Source organism: Canis aureus, chromosome 1, assembly GCF_053574225.1.
Source record: "Canis aureus isolate CA01 chromosome 1, VMU_Caureus_v.1.0, whole genome shotgun sequence".
Classification (NCBI taxonomy): domain Eukaryota; kingdom Metazoa; phylum Chordata; class Mammalia; order Carnivora; family Canidae; genus Canis; species Canis aureus.
The window spans coordinates 73,909,676-73,916,980 of record NC_135611.1 but is presented as its reverse complement, the minus strand read 5'-3'; the positions used below and the strand labels follow the sequence as shown (position 1 = coordinate 73,916,980).

At 42.6% G+C, this 7,305-nt stretch overlaps 1 long non-coding RNA gene across 1 annotated transcript; it reads right to left on the bottom strand.

Annotated features, from left to right (window-relative positions):
- Positions 1-1,064: 1,064 nt before the first annotated feature.
- Positions 1,065-6,983, bottom strand: LOC144288029 (uncharacterized). Its single transcript, XR_013356006.1, has 3 exons — positions 6,824-6,983; positions 3,636-4,289; positions 1,065-1,215 (listed from the first exon to the last, which is right to left on the bottom strand). It is a non-coding gene; the product is annotated as an uncharacterized LOC144288029 (long non-coding RNA).
- Between the last annotated feature and the right edge of the window lie 322 nt (positions 6,984-7,305).

Genomic DNA, 7,305 nt, shown 5'->3' with positions numbered 1-7,305 from the left:
GGAGGGTAAACACCTGGAAAGCAAGAATTGTAATCACACCAGGCCCATGGAGTATATCAATGGCAACATATATCAAAAACAGGGAGAAGAAAAGTGTGCTTTGCTGACCATCAGTATAAGCGCAGAGCCATGAGCTTCCCTAGCCCAGCCCTACCTCATGTAGACAACACGAGGCTGCCTGCTCTGTCTGTAGAGGCCAAAAAACCAAGCCCTCTTGTTTTGGTCTATAGTCTATGGTCCTATTATAGTCTACAGTCTTTAGTCCTCCCCCGCCCCCAAAAGGAGCAAGGAAGAGCAAAGCTTGATGCAGTCTTTGAGAAAAAGTCAAGAAAACTACAAGAAAGAGCTGCAGGTAAAAGTTTTGAAAACACCCAAGGTACATTATGGAGCACCTTGGCATTTAGAATGGTCTCCATGCCCAACCGTGGCGCTCCCTCAGGATGCCAACTCCCTTGGCCATCATGCATCGGAATCAGCTGGTTCTTTTTGGTCAAACTTTTCTTTGAGGGCTCCGGCTTCAGTGGAAATCTCAGAGGACCTAGTGAAAGAAAAGGGCCTAGTGAACCCCTGGAAGAATTTTAGCAAATGACGTGTGCTCCTCAGACTCTTCTCGACTCTAAATCCCAGGGCGTACAGGGCAGAGGAAGCTGGGGATCGTGAGACATGGTTACTGTGTTTCCCCCTAACACAAGGCGAGCAGGAGCTCCGGGCCAGGGGACTGGAAAGTCACCTTCAAGGGCAGCGTCTGACGGTGGCAGGCTCTGCGGGGTGCACCCGTCGCCAGATGGGCAGCACCCACTTTTTCGCTCTTCTTCCTTCTCGCCTGCTTCAGAAGTCGGGTGGTGTCATCACCTCAACAAATGAGAAATCAAGCAATTGCCCTGTACCCCACACCATGGGTAATACCAGCACAGGAAATCCCGTGCTCCTTTTTAACCTTTAATGTTGGCATTCTCCCGAGTTCTCATCCTTTTGCCAACTTATTGGGAACTGGCAAACCTCAGCACGTGTTCGGTCAGATTTCTTAAAGCCTCTCACTATATGATTCTATGTAAAGATATATTAAATTTGGACACACTTGCCTTAGAAGTTAACACACAGGATGGGAGCCTTTCACAAGCAATCCAAGTGACATACCTTCTTCCCTCCTCCTCTTCTCTCATTGGCTCTTCTCCCTTAAATAGGATGCACGTTACTGCCCCCCACCCCTTGGTTCTGCAAGAGGAAGAGAGGAAAAAAGGTGGAAACTTCTATGCTAATAACTTTTGTCCAGCTGCTCATGATATATTTTATCTTCCTAAACACGTCGAGAGACTTAGTTCGTCGGTGGGAATAAAAAGCTAATTGGATCCATTGCAGTTTCTCCCCACCTGCTCCCATCACTTGCCAGCCAACAGCCCAGTACAGGATTTTCTTTTCTTTTATGGCAGCAGATTTTCTGAAAACTGTACATTTCTCCAAAGGCTGTACTGAGGACACCAGCTGTGATTCATTCAGTGAGGAAAGGAATGGGGGTGCTTGACGTTATCTCAGAACACGAGCTTCATTCATTACAATGTCTTCAAGGCATTTCCGCCTCCCCAGGACCCAGCATAGTGCCCAGCACCATCCCACGGTCAATAAGTGCCCAGTGGGCTGAACTGACATTCAGATGGTATTTTTTTTTTTGACAGGGAAAAACAATGGGGCCTTTTGGTATAACCAACACCTGGGAAGGGGCCTTGGGTTAGTGATGCCAATCCTTTTTTTTTTTTTTTTTAAGATTTTATTTATTTCTGAGAGACACATAGAGAGAAAGAGAGAGAGAGAGAGAGAGAGAGACGTGCAGGGAGCCTGATGTGGGACTCAATCCCAGGACTCCAGGATCACGCCCTGAGCCAAAGGCAGGCGCTAAACCACTGAGCCATCCAGGGATCCCTTAATGATGCCAATCCTTAAACACACTCTAACGTTAGGGTAGAAACATGTTTTGTTCAGAGATAATACTGTGAAAGAAAGTACAGTGTCCAAATTGGAAGTTAGCTCATCAAGTAGCTGATGGGAAAAGGGTGCAAAGTCCAGAAAAGGGGAGGGAAATGAATATTCGTTATTGAACATCTGGTATGTACCAGACAGTGTGACCCTCAGAAGTATATACTCACCCTCGGAAGTGAGATATGAGTTGTTCCTTTAACCCCCTAAGGGGATTAGTTTTATTATTTCCCTTTCACAGAGGAGGAAACTGATATTCAGAGAAGCTTGTAACTTGCAAAGGATGATAGTTAATAAGTGTCGGAGCCAGGATTCTTTTAAGATGATTTATTTATTAATTTGACAGAGAGAGAGAGAGAGAGAGAGAGGGAGTGAGCACACGAGGGTGGAGAGCGGCAGGCAGAGGCAGAGGGAGAAGCAGGCCCCCCGCTGAGCAGGGAGCCTGACATGGGGCTCAATCCCAGGACCCTGGCCTCATGACCCAAGCCAAAGGCAGATGCTTAACCAACTGAGTCACCCAGGTGCCCCAGGCCAGGATTCTCATCCTGGTTTGGCTAACTCCAAAACCTATGCCTCTCTCAAATGTGAAACATTCTCCTCACAGTTCTACATTTAGGAGGAAACAAATAAATAAACTTAGGAGGATAATCATCCTACTGGGACACCTCTGATTGCTTCTCCTGCACCCAGCACTCCTGAGCACAGCTCCCATGCAGCAGAGTACCCTTCAGAATCTTCCACCCTTCAGAAGATGCCACAATGCTGATGGGACTAATGTTAATATTAATAATGGGATTAGTGGGTATCTTTTTTGAAACACTTGGGAGTTACAGAGCTAGACAGCTGAACGGGGGGCCTGCCTGAGAGCAATGCTCAGAGGGAAGGAAAGATCACTGCATGAGTGGTGGGAAGGTGTGTGACACAGAATTCAGGCTCCCGAATGTGGATAAGTCTTCCCCTGGGGGGGTTACGGTTCATAAAGTCAACACAGACGCGAATAGTGTCCGCTGAGCACAAAGGGAGGTGTGACTGGAGGAGGGTGGACCCGCCATGCCAGGTCTTTCTCTTTCCAGATTGCATTCGATGGTTTACATTTCATTGTTAAAGCAGCACTGAGCATTCAAAAGGTGTAAGTTCTTTTAGCGCACTTTTTGCAAAGCACACTTTTTATTTTTCAAGTAGGCTCCACACCCAGCATGGAGCCCAACACAGGCTCTGAACTCCATCCTGAGATCAAGATCCGAGCTGAGATCAAGAGTCAGATGCTTAACCAACTCAGCCACCCAGATACCCCTCAAAACTTATTGTTTAAAATGTATATGTATGTATATATATCTATATAGGACTATAGTAAAGTAGGAAAGAATTTTTCTTGGTGAGAAATGAAGCCCCCCCCCCCTCCCCGAGCAGATCCAAATGCTGGGGGGAGAATATGGAGAGGAAAAAAAAGTGAAAATGCACAAATAAGCAAAACTCCTTTGTTTTATACCTAAAAGATGACAAGATCCCTGAGGTCATTTCTCTCTCTCTCTCTAACTTGTAGACTGGCATAATTAAGAGAAAGGGATCAAAATCAGGGTCTGGCAGAGAGGAAGGTATTTCAAATACAGTTTAAATTATTAAATGCCCTCCACATCTAGACTCTGTACCCCCATCATACTCACATCATACAGAGGAGGCGCCTCCATGGAAACAAGTTTTTCAGAGGGAAACATCCAGGAGATAGGAGGAACCTCCTTTTTTTTCTTTCTGCTCAAATATTTTATTACTGCGTATAACAGTGGATGAAGTGACTCACATTGTAAACACATTGGAGAGACACGAGGTGGTTTAAAGAAATAATTGCCTCTTATATCATGGGACGTGATTAAAAGGGGGAGCTTGCCAGATTTATGGGTGTGTTACGGCGATGCTTCTTTTGAGTCATGGAAAGAAATTATTTTATGAGGCTTCATTTGGTTTTATGAGGAAAGCTCACTTCAGAGGAGAAAGTGAGATTTGAGCTCCATCCCTTGGAGCTGGATGGTTCTGGGGTCCTGGGATCTTTAAGGCCTGTGAGCTAGACAAGAAAAGATTCCATAGTGCCCTGCGGGGGGCACAAGGTAGGATCGAATGTGCGGGGTGCTGCCTGCAGTGTTGGGTGCTGTGAATGAGGCCAGATCCTGGTGTGGGACCTGGAAGGGATGAACAAGGTCACTACCGTCCTGTCCCCAAAGCTGCACACAAGCTGCAACGCTGGCTGCTTTCAGCTTTCCCACATGGCTGACTTTTCCTCTTCTTGGTGAAGCGTCTAGTGAGGTCTGAAATCACCTAAAAGGCTAAACAGACAAAAAAAAAAATGTGTAAGAGAATGGGAGACTCGAACTCTCATTCTACAGAGAGGAGTCTTTGTGTGTTCTGTATTTCCGTTTGGGAGTAGCTCACCAACCAAATCTGGGAATGTTGGAAACACTGGACTTTGCCAGAAATGATAAAAATGATGTGGAAAAGCTAAAAAATAATGAGAATGAAGAGGAATGATGATTAGAACTCCTTGGTTCCTTGTCCTGAACCAATAATCAGTTACCTGCAGATGGCCATCATTCCTAGTTTAGAAAGCACGCTGGAACACCTTTTACCAGTATCCTGTATCAACCACTTACTGACTCATTCATTCATTCATCTACCCATGTGTTCATTCATTCACCTGTTCATTCATTCTCCATGTCAAAGTGATGAAAGTATCAGTTTGCAACAAGCCTGGTCCTCCAAATCTTGAACATTCTTTCATTCAGTCTTTGAGTGTAACCATGGGTACGTAGATTGAGGACCAAGTCTCTAGGCTCTCCTTGCTGGGTTCAAATGGAGCAATGGCTTATAGCCTTTCTATATGTGCATGTTGGCCTTGGTGACAGTGAAATTTCCAGAGAATCTGGCTCCTATTTTTTTCTTACTTATGGTCTTATCAATTTTCGATGGCTTTTTCATTATCCATTGTTGAATCCCTCAGGAAAGGGAAAGGATAGGGAATAAGAGCACCATGCCTGAGGTAGTAAGAAAGAATGCCTATGGAAGTTCCAAATTATCCTGTATATAACAGTGGATGCTGATTACTCACAGTATGTCTTGAGCCTTTATAAATATTATCTCTATGGGTCACATATTACCACTCTTCCTTTGCGTGCCTCTTCCTCTTATAGCAACCTGACTTGGTAGATATAAGGGACTCACTAGACCAAGACCACACAGCCAGAACACACAGAAGTGGATTTAACTGGGCCACTGGTCTGTCTAATACCTGAGGATGCCCTGTTATCCTGCAAGGACTCTTGGTGATCCCGCCTCTTGGTTTTTCAATTTGCCTTTGCCAAACCTAAAAGGAAAACCAACGTGCTGTGTCCTTTGGTGGAGGAAAGCAACTGAGGAAAGAGTCTCCTCTCGTGCCTTTTCATTGGTTGAAACTAAAACTGACCAGAAGCCGGGGGCTTGATATGGTCCATTCAGGTCAACCTTCTGGGCACCCAAGGAGGAGGGGGCAGAGAGAGAAGGTGGAAGGCCAAGGAAGGATTCTATCACCGAGGTGTTCAAAGGAAGTTGATGTGTGTAGAGCTGTGTAGATGCCCTCAGAGCTTCCCAAATTTCTTCTCTATCTGTGGTTATTTTCGAATTTTGTCTATTTGTTTTCTCCTCTTTAAAAAAAATATTTGTTTATCTAATGACTTCCTTCCTTCCCTCTCTCTCTTTGTCTCTCTCTCCCTTCCTCCTTTCCCTTCCCTTATTCCTTCCTTTCCTCCCTACCTTCCCTCCTTCTTTCTTTCTTGATTAAAGAGCTAAATCTTCACGTTATTAATTAGCTTATCTTTTGTTTTGTAATTTATTAATTTCTGCTTTTATCTTATTTAGTCTCCAATCTGATATTTTATTTCTACCAATTCATTTTTTTTGCTTTCTATCTATAATGCTTTTTAAATACTTGTTTCTTCTTGTCTGCCTCCTATTTTTATTTGTGAAGTTTTCTTTATATTTCTCTCTACCTTCTTCTGATGGGAGGTTATACTTTTTTAGTTTTTAGTGGTTACCTTTGCACTTAAAATTTTTGTATTTTTTAAATAAAATTTGCATTCTGGAATAATTTTAGATTTACATAGAAGTTACAAATATAGAATAGGGAGGTTTTTTTAATACCTTTATACCTCACCCAGTTTCCCTTTTAGCATGTTATAAACCATGTAGTTAAAATTAGAAGAACAAAGCAAGAAGGATGCATTACTGTTAATTAAACTCTTGATTTTATTTGGGTTTTTATCAATTTTTCTACTCACGTCCTTTTTCTGCTCCAAGATCCAATCCAGAATATCACATTGCATTTAGCACCCTTAGATTTTTAATATGCATCTTTGACCTAACAAGATCATACAAGATCTCGACAAGATCTATTGTGTTCATCCTCTTTTTGAACAATTCTATGAAGATCTTTACCCTGACATCCTCCCATGATTCGCATGTGATTTTTGTCAAGTACTTCCAATCCATTTGGGTTAAAGCTATCCTAAATTATTCATTATTATTATTATTACTATTAATTTCACAGCCAATGTTTATTTGGATTTCCCTAAAATTTTTTATATATATAAAGAGAAAGCATGGTGTGTGCACATGAATACAGTGAGACAGGTGGTGCACAGAGGGAGAGGGAGAGAGAAAATCTCAAGCAAGGCCCATGCTTAAGTTGGAGCCATGCACGGGGCTCGAGCCCACATGATCCCTGAGATCATGACCTGAGCTGAAATCAGGAGTCGGGCACTTAACTGACTGAACCATCTAGGCACCCCTAGATATCTAAATTTTAAACAACCAATTAGTTGATCTTCACCTCTTGTATTTGTATTCTTCCTTTGGTTCAGCTTTCCTCCTCATTGAAGTACATCTCTTCGAATCTTTTTGAGTGGGGATCTGTGAATTACAAATTATGTCAGCAGTTGTTTGCCTGAAACGTCTTCAGTTTGTGTGCTGTTGATTACAGAATAAAGTATAGAATTTCATCTGAGAATTTTAGGTTGAACGCATTGTCAGTCAGGATTGTCACAATATTCCACTGTCTTATAGTTTCCGCGGTAACTATTGGGTTATGTTAAGTATATTTTGTTCCTTCGTAGGTAATTTCTCTTTTCTCTCTGGTTGTTTTAAGGAATTTCTCTTTAACATTCATGTTTTGCAGTTAAAAATAAATAAATTTATTTTTATTTATTCTTCATGAGCTTCATACTTATCAAATCTGAACCTTCATGTTTTTCATCTATTTGAGCAAATTCTCAGACATTGCTTCCTTGAATATTGCTTCTATTCCAACTAGAC